The following is a 13,304-nucleotide window of genomic DNA, read 5'->3' on the forward strand; positions in this document are numbered from 1 at the left end:
ATTAAGTGGAGTCCTGCACCATTTATTTTAATTGATCACCTCCTCAATTTGTGTCATATGCATTCTTTCTTAAGGCTTACTTTTCTATTTAGGAACAAATGATGGAATATGAGGTATTGTCCCTGCCGTATTCCAAATAGTTGTCAATTAAATTTAGATATTGCCAAGGATGAGTGAATAGGCAAGAACCTAATGGTGGATTATGTTTAGACAGTAGAATTTCAAAGTTCATAATCTTTGAGGTTATGCAGATGATGAAGTCAACATATGGCTAAGTGGCCATTAAAGTTTAGGAAATTGAAAGTTGGATAGACAGCTTATTATAGAAATTATCAACATGATTATAAAAGTCCCCAAGGATGATGGAAAGGCATGGAATATAGAAAAACTGACTAAAATGACCTAGAAAGTTTTATAAAACAACAATGAAGATGAGAAAAGTGTGGATAAATAACTTTCTCTGACTACAAAATAGGAAGTGTTATTGAAGGATGGAAATAGAGGAAAAGTCTAGAAGGGATATGGAATAGCAAGGAATATGCCAGCCTGTACTTCAATCTCTCCATTTAAGCTGGTAAGACTGGGAGTGGAAGAAGTGGTCTCAAATGAAAAGGCTCCAAGGGATATGTTACTCTAGAGGAAAGAGAGATTTCTATTCAAGTAAGGGTGTGGAAGGAACATTGGAGAAAAAGTCTGAGGATATAACACTTAGTGACTGGAACAAAAATGCATATATCCAGATAGAAGTATAGTTTAGGAAATAAATGTGCTTAGTGAGAATGGTTTTGAGGAGAAACTGATCTGAATAGAAAGAAGGTATGTGGGAAACAGAAAGGACATGAAGCTTATGTCAAGATGACTAGGATGGAGGAACTAGTCGATGCGAAACAAATGGAGTAAGACATTTGTCATAAGAGAAGGATATTACTCAGTCAGTATAACTTAAAACAACAAAAGAAGTTGAAGAATTAACAGAAATATAGAATTCCATCATTTTAGACTATTTCATATTCCTCTGTCCCTGTTAATGGTACTTGTAGGCCTCCATAGGTGGATGAAATGGACAGTATGGAAGATTATTACCTTTAGGTAATTAATTAATCTGAATATATAATAATAATCTGGATATATATATAATCTGAATAATAAATTAATCTGAAGTTTAATCCATCAGAAATTTCTTCCTTAAATATAACAAAAATTCTTTTTGTTATAATTTGAAGTCATATTATTTCTGTGGAAATGAAGAATAACTGTATGATTCTCTAAATGTTAACTATTCACATACATACAAATCCTTATTAGATCACAACTTGGCCCTTCTTCCTTCCTCAGGTCAAATCCTGTGAGCTGCCTTAAAGGTCTCTTCTTAAAGGTCCTATATTCCAATCATCTCTGTCCCCTGAATCTTGTCAGATTTGCTATATCCATTTCCAGTTTTGAAACCACTAATTAGACACAGAAGTCCACTTGTGATGTGACTAGTACTAGAACATTTGTTAATTAGACAATAATTGTTGAATTCTGACAATATACAGATCTATATATGATATTAATTTGAAACCATAGGGCATTTTAAAATGTTTTATGTGAAAGTTCATTTTTTGGAGAGAAAAAAAATTAGGGGATCATAGGAGGAAGGACACATAAAATAAACAAATAAAAAAAGATATTCAAGGAAAGAAGTAATTTCCACTGGGGAGAATATTTGTAGCAAAAATGCTTCACTAGCCTCATCTTGAGGTGCCCCATGGACAAAGTCCTTGCCATTTTCCCCATAGGGCTTTCTTTTGTTACACCAAATATGTTGTAGACAGCACTCAACTGTCTCAAATATCATAAGATTTAGTATGACTTATGTAATAATTTTTTGTTAAATATCTAATGATATTCTGAAACACTTCTTCTTTATCCCTCTGTGGCAGATGTGCTTTGAGTAATTAGGGATAATTCAGAGAGGTCATAAGTTGCCACTGCATGATGCTTAATGGAAATACAATTTATTCCTAGTGACAGTCATTCACTTTCTGAAAAGGTATGTACTGACATGTGAAATATACTAACAGTGTCTCAGTACTTCATTAATGTCAAGAACCCTGCACTCCAATGACCAAATAGATTTGTGTATGCAGCTCATTTAGTGGTGACCTTTTTAGTAAAGAAGCACAAAGTCTCTAAAATCAAAAGTTTATGATTTAAATATGCTTAATTGGACTCCCCCCACAACCTTTTAAAATAGCCAAAATCAATCACAGGAGACATTAAATTTTAGAATTTCCCTCATGTTTTATGTTTACAGTTTGGGCATAGGAGTATACAGGATGAGTTTTTAAAACATCTGAAGTGAAAGCATGTTAAAGTGGAGGAAAGGACAAGAGGTGATACTCATGAGCTCCATTTAAGTTCTGGCCCCCGGTACTCTTCATTTGTGCAGTTTTGGACAATCACATACCTTTTGAAACCTAAGTCTTTTAGCCTATAAAATGTGGATGATTGTAGCTGAATATATTTACCTTAGTTATCAACACAGGCAGAATGAAAGGAAAGATGGTGAATGATCCAGAACTCAAGCCAGTGGCTGAAGGAGCATGGTACACACAAATAGCTCTAGAGATTGAAAAGGTCTTTGTGTTTATTTTTTGAATCCCCTCATTTTTCAGTGTATAAAACCAAGATGTATAAAGTTTAAATGACTTGATTGAGGTCAAATAGCTACTGTCAGAAGTAGTATTTAAATCCAGGTCCTCTGAATTTGCTTTCCAGTGACACTGACATCCTGTCTCTTCCCCACATAACATACTTCATTTCCTGACTTCATTTTCAGTGACTGTCCCCAAGCCTGTATTTCTCTCTCTTGTTATTTCTACTTCTTCACTTTTCTGGATTCCTTCTGGTCACAGGTAAAATCTACTACCCTTTCCACTAAATAATTTTTCTCCCTCTCCCCCAGAATGGAAAGAACTGTGAATCTAGTTTCACAAAATCTGTGTTTCAATATTGGCTGTCGTATTTATTATATTTTTTTTATTCTTTTCAGATCAACCTGTATTAATCAACTTCTTTGGGCCTTTTCAGGGAAAGAAACTCAAGATTTAAGTAATAGAATAAGATTTTTTTTTTACTTCTATGGCCATCAATCATCTCACCTAGAAAATGGGTCTAAATATGTTGAAACATGATCTAAAATATGTTCTTTAAGTTCCCTTCCAGGTCTAAACCCTAAGATATATCTAACAATAATAGTGCATGCTTTGTCTCTCAAAATGATATTTCCCATTCTAGTCCTCACTTTCCATACACACAGATTTTTGCCAAACTATATGTAACCTGTGGATCTAAATCAGAAGTAGGACTAGGGAGAGCTGCCAGGATTCTTTCTCAGGCACTGTATTTTTGTTGAGGGAGGGGGGCAAAGTTATTTTCAATGTACTATTGACCAGCAACTGCTGTACCAATATGTTGTGCTTCATAACCCTCCATCTGACTGTGAACCAGAAGGACTGGAGAGAAAATGTGGTAGCAAGAGAGGGGAAAGAAGTAATATAGGAGACAAAAGGGAAAAGATAGTCTAGCTTCTATCTACTACCATATCAGCCTACATCTGTGATAGATGATTAATTAGACCTGTATTTTATTCCAATCAGTTTTAATCCATTTGATGTGAATCCATGGGAATAGTGATTATAAATTCAGATACTACGCCACAAAGCTATGACATACAAAGTATAGGTTCATTTGCTTAGTCATACGAAGCTAACTAGAGAAACTCCATCCTTGTTTTTCCTTGTTATGGTGACTAAACCCTGCAAGGCAGAAGTGACTCAGCTATTTTTGTTGCCCCTGGGTCCCTCATCATCCCTCTGTTGCCTAATATGGAAAGATAGCCACGTGTATTTGGCCAATAAGTGACCACATTTGCTAGCCTGTGGCTTGCTTTCTACCAGCCTATCAGCCCATGCAAATGTTTTGATATTTGATTATCAGCCCAGCCCATGGATTTACTCATCAGCTTAGTAGGCTTCCTGAAAGGTCAAGACAGATCTGTCAAGGTCTACTCATTAACTCATTTGTCAACCAATAGGAATACATCATCCATGTAGATGCTCCTGTAGGGTCAAGGGAAAGGTATGTCAACCAAAGAGATTTTATATTTTTAGTTTGCTTCATCTGTATTTCCTGGGTATCAATCACTATAAAAGTAAGTCCCTAGAGGAAGAGGACATCTCAAATTTTGAGGAACATCTGAGGTCCACTTCAATGGAGGTGGCCATGGACTTTTTAATAAATTGCTATTGGCTTGGAGCTCTGCCTCAGTGGTTTTTCTTGCAGATGGAACAATTTTGGACCACACACACCACTATGAAAGTTGGAAGGGAAAGGGTTTAGGAAACACAAGAAGTGGGAAAGTGAGTAAGGTTATTGATGAAAGAAGTTATGGGAGATGGGCTGAAAAGGAAATTTTTAGTCCCAGGAACTCTGGAGAATAGAAACTGACTTCTCTGGGGAAAGGTAAATGATTCTTTCCACCACAGCTGCCGATACAGAAGGGCAGCCCATCTGCCATTCCAGGGACAGGCCAAATGACAATAGTCATCCATCCACAATAATCCCAGGGATAGAGAGAGATATTTCCACCAGGGAGACATTTCAGGGGTAAGGCAAAGCCAGGAAAGGGAGTCAGAGCCTTGGTCCATGCCTTCTTATGGACATTTATCCTTTCCTATGTGGGCTAATTTTTCTTTTCTTTAGTTTGTACTACTAGTTTACATCAAAGTCTAGCATAGAAAGGAGTGCAACATTGAAGGCATAGATAGAGAGATGACTGGTGAGCAAGAAACATGCTTCGGAGGCACATTTCAGGGGAAAGCCATGATGTTTGATGGGTCATCAGTAGGTGCATTAAAGACCCTAAGTATGAAGGCAAGTGTTGAGAAGAGGAGCAGAGGTTTGTGAGCTGCATACTATACAACTTGAGAAAGGTGAAAGACTTGAAGTAAAGTTTCAAATCCTACCCAAACCAGTGCCTTAAATAAACATGTGGACATTAATTTAAAAAAAAAAGCAAAGAAAAAAAGTTTTAGCCTCAGTTAATTTTGAAAGTAGAATAATAATTGTAACAATTACCAATAGTAATGTTATTAAGATCAAATATTATGATGAATAGTATAAAATATTATGTTAACATTAAAGTGCTAATATATATTACATTGTTATTGTTATCAATTGAGTATATAGATGGATGAAGTGAATATCAAAGTAGGAGTGTTTTTTAATGTCAGTAGAAGTTTCTAAAAGACATGTTGAGAAGCAAATTATTGCTAGGAATGAAACAAAATGGAAACCTTGTGAAAAGAAATGGTTTAAAGTGAAGTGAAGTTTGCCAATACTAGGATAGGGGTTGCGTAAAATACAATGGAAGGGAAGGCAGAAGATGATGATATTCTGGAATGATAGATCTAAGGTCAAACACTGTGGTAAAAGTTGTATCTGTTTTCTATATGCTATTCAAAATTTCTTTTGAAAGGATTAAGGAGGACATCACTGGGGCTTGATTTGTCACTGGAAATAGACTTTTGGCAAAACGTTACTGTGGCTTAGTCACCTGCGGCATAAAAATCCAGTCCATGAGGAATTGGTACCCCTCAGGCTGTCCTGCCAGTCAGTATCTTTCTCTAGGGGGAACCTGATTCAAACTCCAAAAGAGAAGATCAGAATCCGCTGGAAAAAGTGATGATATCCTTTTAAAATCTTGCTGTTAAGAAACTTTTTAATTGTATTTTATAGTAATCATGAATGTCTCTTTACATTCAAATCTCCCACCTAATTCAGTGGACTAGTCTTAATTGTGCTGGCCCAGAACAATCAGAAGGAATAATAGAGAAGATGGCAAAGTAAAGGCAGCCACTCAGTTGTTCAGCTAACAACTTTCTCTTTCTTTAATTAATTAATTAATTAATTTTTAGTTTTCAACATTCATTTACATAAGCTTTTGAGTTTTAATTTTTTTTTCTTTCCCTCCTCTCCTGCCCCCCCAAGACAGTGTCCAATCTCATACAGGCTCTACTTAATACATTCATATTAAACATATTTTCACATTAGTCATATTATAAAGAAGAATTAGGACCAATGGGAGGAACTACAAGAAAGAAGAAACAAAACAAAACAGTAACAACAGAAAAGAGATCAAATAGCATGCTTCAAATTGCATTCAAACTCCATAGTTCTTTCTCTGAAAGTGGACAGTATTTTCCATCATGAGTCTTCTGGAGTTGTTTTAGATCCTTCCATTGCTGAGAAAAGCCAAGTCTATGAAGTTAGTCATCACACAAAGTGGCTGTTACTATGTACAGTGTTTTCCTGGTTCTGCTAACTTTACTCAGCATCAGTCCATATAAGTCTTTTCAGTTTTTTCTGAAGTCCACCTGCTCATAATTTCTTAGGCACAATAGTATTTGGTTATATTCATATACCACAACTTGTTTAGCCATTCCCTAGTTGAAGAGTATCTCCTCAATTTCCAATTCTTGGCCACTACAAAGAGAGCTGCTGTTCAGCTAACAATTTTAAAATTCCTCAAATTAAATTAAATTTAAATTTAAACTAAATTAAAATTCCTCAAATCAAATTCTGGAGTAACACAGCCAACAAAATGTCAAAGTGAAACAGTTTTCCAGCCCAAGACAACTTAGGAGGTCAGAAGGAAAGGTCTGTGACACTGGGGTGGTGGTTCAAAGCGCAACTCATGAAGATCCAACCCTGCAGCAGGCTTGGGGGGCAGATACAACAGCACCAGCAGTAGTTTTGGGAGCTCTCAGATCAAAAAGTAAGGTGTTTTGACAACTGATCAGAAAAAAAGACGACAGGGGATACTTTGCTGGCACTGTGTTCAGGGCCCTGTTTTTTTTTTTTAATTTAATTTATTTATTTTTAGTTTTCAACAATCACTTCCATAGGATTTTGAGTTTTAAATTTTCTTCCCCTCCCTCTTCTCCCCACCCAAGATGGTGTACAATCTGATATAGGCTCTACATATACATTCATGTTAAGCATATTTTCCCATTAATCATGATGTAAAGAACAATTAGAACCAATGGGAGGAATCATGAGAATGAAGCAATAAAACAAAACAACAAAGGAAAAGGAGAGCAAATAGTTTGCTTCCATCTGTATTTAGACTCCATATTTCTTACTCTGGGTGTGGATAGCAATTTCCATCATGAATCTTTTGGAGTTGTCTTAGACTATTGTGTTGCTGTGAAGAGCCAAGTTTATCAATGTCAGTCATCCCATAACGTGGCTTCAATATTGCAAGGGGCAATAGCATTATTGGCCACAGAGGAGTAGAGGTCCTAGTCACAATTCCAAGGCCAAGAAAAGTAGTAGCATTTACAACTACAGGTGAACAAAGTCCTTTCATGAGTGAGCCCTAATTTAACAAAGAATGAAATGCCAAGAAATAGGCTGGGAAAATGAGCAAACAACAGAAAAAAAATCTGACCATAGAAAGATACTCTGATGAAAAGGAAGATCAAAACACACACTCAGAAGCAGATAACAGTCAAACCTGCTACATCCAAACCTCCAAGTAAAATATGAATTGGTGTTACAAATCATTTTAGCCTATCTTTCCTTGACCTGTTATTATATGTAATTTTTTATTTAATCATGATCTGAAAAGGATGCATTTAATATTTCTGCCTTTCTATACTGGATTGCGAGGTTTTTGTGCCCTAAGACATGGTCAATTTTTGTGCAGGTCCCATGTACTCCTGAGAATATGGTATATTCCTTTCTATCCCCGTTCAATTTTCTCCAGAGTTCTATCGTATCTATTTTTTTTTCTAAAATTCTATTGACCTCCTTAACTTCCTTCTTGTTTATTTTATGGTTATTTTCATCTAGTTTTGAGAACAGGAGGTTGAGGTCCCCTGCTACTTTAATTTTGCTATTTCTTCCCATAAGCCACTTAACTTCTCTAAGAATTTAGAAGCTATACCCCTTTATGAATGTATGTTTATTATTTATGTGACTTCATTATCTATGGTACCTTCTTACCAAGATGTAATTTTCATCTTCATTGCTTTTACTTAGATCATTTTTGCTTTTGCTTTTTCTGAGATCAGGATTTCTTCCCCTGCTTTTTTTAAACTTCAGCTGAAGCTTCAAATGCTTCAAATATGTTTCTTGTAAACAACAAACTGTAGGATTATAGTTTCAATCCATTCTGATATCTGTTTCTGTTTTATGGGAGAGTTCATCCCATTCACCTTTGCAGTTATGGTTACTAACTATGTATTTCCCCTATTTGTTCTTTCATTTCTTATTTCATCCTGTTCCTCCTCACCAAAGTTTCGCTTCTGACCACCACCTCCCTCAATCTGCCCTCCCTTATCTCAGCCCCAACCTTTCCATTTTCTTTTCCCTCCTTCTTCCTTATAGGGTAAGATAAATTTCTATACCCAACTGAGTGTATATGCCATTCCCTCTGAACCAAATCTGATGAAAATAAGGTTCAAATAATGTTTTCCTCCCTCCCTGCTTTCCCTCTGCTCTTATAGGTCTTTTGCACCTCTTCAAGTGATGTAATTTACCCTATTTTGCTTCTTCATTTCCTATTCTCCCAGTACAATCTTTTTTAACCTTGCTTTTTTTTTTAAAATCATTACATCAAAGTCAACTTCTATCCAAACCCTTTGCCTATGTATACTCCTTATAACTGCCCTATTAGAGATATAATTCTCAAGAATTACAAATATCATCTCCCTCTGTAGAGAAAACAGTTTAAATCTTATTGAATAACACATTTTTTCCCTTCCTGTTTATCTTTAAGTGATTTTCTTGAGTCTTGTATTTGAAGATTGAATTTTCTGTTCAGCTCTGGTCTTTTCATCAGGTAAGTTTGAAAGTCCCCTATTTCATTGAAGATCCATCTTTTCCCCTGAAAGATTAGGCTCAATTTTTCTGGGCAGTTGATTCTTGGTTATAATTCAAGCTGCTTTGACTTCCAAAAGATCATATTCAAAGCCCTCCAGTTCTTTGATGTAGAATCTGCTAAGTCCTATGTAATCCTGATGATGGCTCCTTAATATTTGATTTGTTTCTTTCTGGATGCTTGCAGCATTTTTTCCTTGTTCTCACAATTCAAAATTTGGCTACAATATGCCTTGAAGTTTTCATCTTTGGATTTCTTTCAGGAGGTAATCGTAGATTCTTCCAATCTTTATTTTACCTTCTTGTTTTAGAGTATCAGAACAGTTTTCCTTGATAATTTCTTGAAAGATGCTATCCAGGCTCTTTTATTTGCCATAGCCTTCAGGTAGTCCAACAATTCCTAAATTATTTCTCCTGTATCTATTTTCCAGGTCATTTTTTTTCAATGAGGTACTATACAGTTTCTTCTACTGTTTCATGCTTTTGATTTTGTTTGACTGATTCTTACTGTCTCATAGAATCATTAGCTTCCACTTGCCCAATTCTAATTTTTAAGGAATTATTTTCTTCAAGTAGCTTTTGTACCTCCTTTTTCTACTTTTAAAGCAATTGCTTGTTTCTGTGGATTTTACCCCCATTTGACCAATTCTAAATGTTAAGGAGTTGTTTTCTTCAGTCAATTTTTGTGCTTCTTTTTCCAAGCTGTTGACTCCTTTTTTTTCATAATTTTCCTGTGTAACTCTCATTTTTCTTCCAAATTTTTCTTCTACATCTCTTACTTGATTTTTAAGATCCTTTTCAAAAACTTCCAAGTGGACTTTTTTGTCCTTTAGACCAGTTAATATTCCCCTTTGAGGTTTCATATGTAGGCATTTTGATATTGTACTGTTCTGAGTTTGTGTTTTGATCCTCCCTGTCACCTTAGAATTTTTCCATGTGAAGGTCTTTTTTTTAGTTTCTTATTAATTTTTCAGCCTATTATGTGACTTTGAGAGCTGAGCTCTGCTCCTGGAGCACAGGGGCACTATCCCAAGGTTCTTTTTTCCCACTTAATTGATTTTGTTTTTTCCAATTACAGAGAATAAATAAATTAATACTTTGCAGGATTTTCAGTAATATACTCTTTCATTGACTTTTTTCTAAATCAATTAGAATAGTCATGCAGTTTTAAACATTTTGGTTTAACATGATTATATTGCTTACTTTCCTAATTATGAACTGTACTTATATCCCTGGTATAAAAACAACTTGGTCAAAACAATAATTTAATTGAAAAAATGTTTTAAGTCTATATTATTAGATTTTATTTAAAAATAATATATACCTTAATAATATAAATCTATCATTTTATTTTTTATTACCTTTATTTGTTTCAATACTGGAGGATGTTTGTCCAATAAAGACAGAATGATAGATATATTTCCCAATTTATAGGAATAATTTATGTAATATTGGTATTGATTATCGTTAAAATTCCCAAAATTTTTCTAAATCAATGAGGACCAGGGAGTTACTTTTATAAGTTTATTTTTCCTTTAGCAGTTCCTTTATGACTAATTCTAATTATTTTTTTTCTAAAATTGAATTACTTAAAATTTCTATTTGGTGTTGCATTAGATTGGCTATGTTACATTTTTTAAAAGCTAATTATCAAGGCAGCTAGGTGTTGCATTGGATAGAGCACCAGCCCTGGAGTCAGGAGGACCTGAGTTCAAATTCGACCTCAGACACATAACACTTACTAGCTGTGTGACCCTTGGCAGCTCACTTTAACCCACTGCCAAAAAAGAAAAAGATAATTATCATTTACTTTGTGTTCTCAGATTGTTCTGTACCTGGTTCATAGATAGCAAATGTGCTTTAGTTTTACATCTTTAGTTTTGATTTCACATTATCCATTTAACATTTGTTAATTTTGTCCCATTTTTAAACAGATTTTTCAAGTTGAATATTTCAAAGAGTCAGTTTCTCATTTTGTTTATCAGTTACACTGTCTTTTTTAGGTTCAAATTTGTTTATTTCCCCTCTACTTTTCAAGTTTTCTTCTTTTCTTATTTTTAATCTATTTATTAATTTGCTCTCCAGTTAATTAAGTCACTAGTTATCTCTTGGTTAGATAGGTGGACAAATAGAGGTATAGGCAGATTTTTCTTTGAAGATTTTATAACATCTTCCTAAAAATTTTTTGTATTTTGCATACTTATTAACTATTTCTATGATTTATTCTTTTGCCCACTCATGTTTTAGGATTTAGTTAGTAAATTTAAATTTAATTTTGTGTCTTTGGTTTGTCTCTGTTAAATTGATTGCTTTTTCTAATGTGCCACTTTCTTCAGAGGATGTGTTTTGTATGTGTACCATGAAGCCATATTTTAATTTTCTTTCTACCCTGGTCAATTGTCACTTTTTGTAAAAATGACAGATAGTACTGAGATATACATATATTTAAATGGTCCCATTCAGAAAATTCTATAATTCTTTCACTCAAATTTCTCTTCCCAAAATTTCACTTCCATGTATCAAATCATATCCTTCTATTGCAGGGAAAATCTTAGTTTAGACAATTATAGATAAGAAAGTAAGCAGCTTAATATAACAGGAAGGACATGTAATTATGGTTTAGGTCACCTGAGTATTAAATGTGGTCCCACATCTTACTAGTTATGTTATCTTGATCAAGTCACTTAATCTCTCTCTTATTTTTAGTTTCTTCTTTTAAAAATAGAAAAATGAAACTATTAATATTGCCCTTTGTGATCCATTCTAATATTTAACTCACTGTCAGGCAAGTATTTTATATATTAATAATCACACCTGGCATAAAGCTCTCCTGAAGAAGTTAAGGATTTTGCGTTATTTTTCTAAGCTGATGAAATAAAGAATGGCTGATTATTGTCCTATGAGAAACAATTAAGACTCAAACAGCTTTTTTCTGAAGATAGTTTTTCTCTTTATCCAATTTTGTTTCTCACCACAGGGACTATGGGTTTGATAATCATGGTCAGAACCTCAAGAAAAAAGGGGTAAAAAAAGTAGACCTTAAACGACACAATGGGGTGGAATATCTGAGGTCATCCAATCCATCTCCCTCATGTTACAAGTAAGGAAATTTAAATTACTTATGAAGAATTTCTAAGGAATCATTATTTTTGTCTTCAAGTATCTGAAAAGCTTTCACATTGGTTGAAGGTGTTCTGGTAGCCCACAGTGGTCAGACCTAAGGATAAGAGGTGAAAGATTCAGAGGAGAAATTTTAAGTTGATGAAAGAGAAACACATGATATATAGAGCTATCCAGAAGTAAAATAATTTGCCTATTTTTGAGTGCTGGAATGTAGTATCATATTTAAAGCTGGAAGTCATTTCAGAGTCCAAGATGTCCAAGTTTTCCTTTAAAAAATGAATCATAGGAAATTAATCTAAATGATTGACCTAGGGTGCCATGGAGCAGGGCGTACATCTAAGAGAGGATAAGATCTCAGTTCTATGTGACTCCAAATTGGGTTTCTTATCTGTTATGCCTGTTGGTGTATGAGGGTCCTACATTAGTTAACATCTTCAAGCAAAGGCTGGAGGATCAATTGTTGAATATTCATAGAAAGAATTTTTTTTTACAGGTATGGGCAATGGCTGCTGAATTCCCTTTCAGTATAGAATTCTGTGATTTAGTCAAAAGATTACATATCCAACTAATGCTTAGGGGTTGGGGAGGGGGAAGGAAAAAGGTGATCAAGTCTCTAGATTCCCAATTCAGTTGACCTTTTTAATACCCTCTTCTATTTCTAAAGATAATTTAAGAAATCTAGTCCTCTACTCTGGAACAGAGCAAGTTGCTGTTAATATTTTGTGCAAAATACACATAGGAAACAATTTTTGTTTCTGCTTCATTATTTCAAATTAGGCCTAGAAGTTATCTGAAAGCAGTAATATACTTTTATTTTCCCCTACGCCCCTCCTCAATGACCGCTCCTCCAACCAATGAAAGCTGACATTGGAAGTGTCTATTGAAAGCCAAGGAGCAAAGAGAACAATACAACAGACCCAAAGATTTGGTTCCCAGGTCTCTGTTGTATGACACATTTGAATGGTAATTAATATAGCCAAGCTTTCAATTAGCTCTTTATATACTTCTCTGAGGGTCTCCAAAGAAACATTTTTTTTTCTCCAGGTTTGAATGGCTTTTCATATGTTTGCTAATTTCAGTTAGGTCGACAAATGTTCCCAACAATGAGACCCTTTGCCATTATTTTGATGTGAGATAAAATTGGCCTTACACAATGCTTCCCTGTCCTCACAACCTAGACATATTTTTGAAAAAACATTAATTTGCTGCTTCCTAGACACACTGCACACAGAAATGAAAATCATTTTAAT

This window comes from Vombatus ursinus, unplaced genomic scaffold (assembly GCF_900497805.2).
Source record: "Vombatus ursinus unplaced genomic scaffold, bare-nosed wombat genome assembly UNPS02007460.1, whole genome shotgun sequence".
NCBI classification, from domain to species: Eukaryota; Metazoa; Chordata; class Mammalia; order Diprotodontia; family Vombatidae; genus Vombatus; species Vombatus ursinus.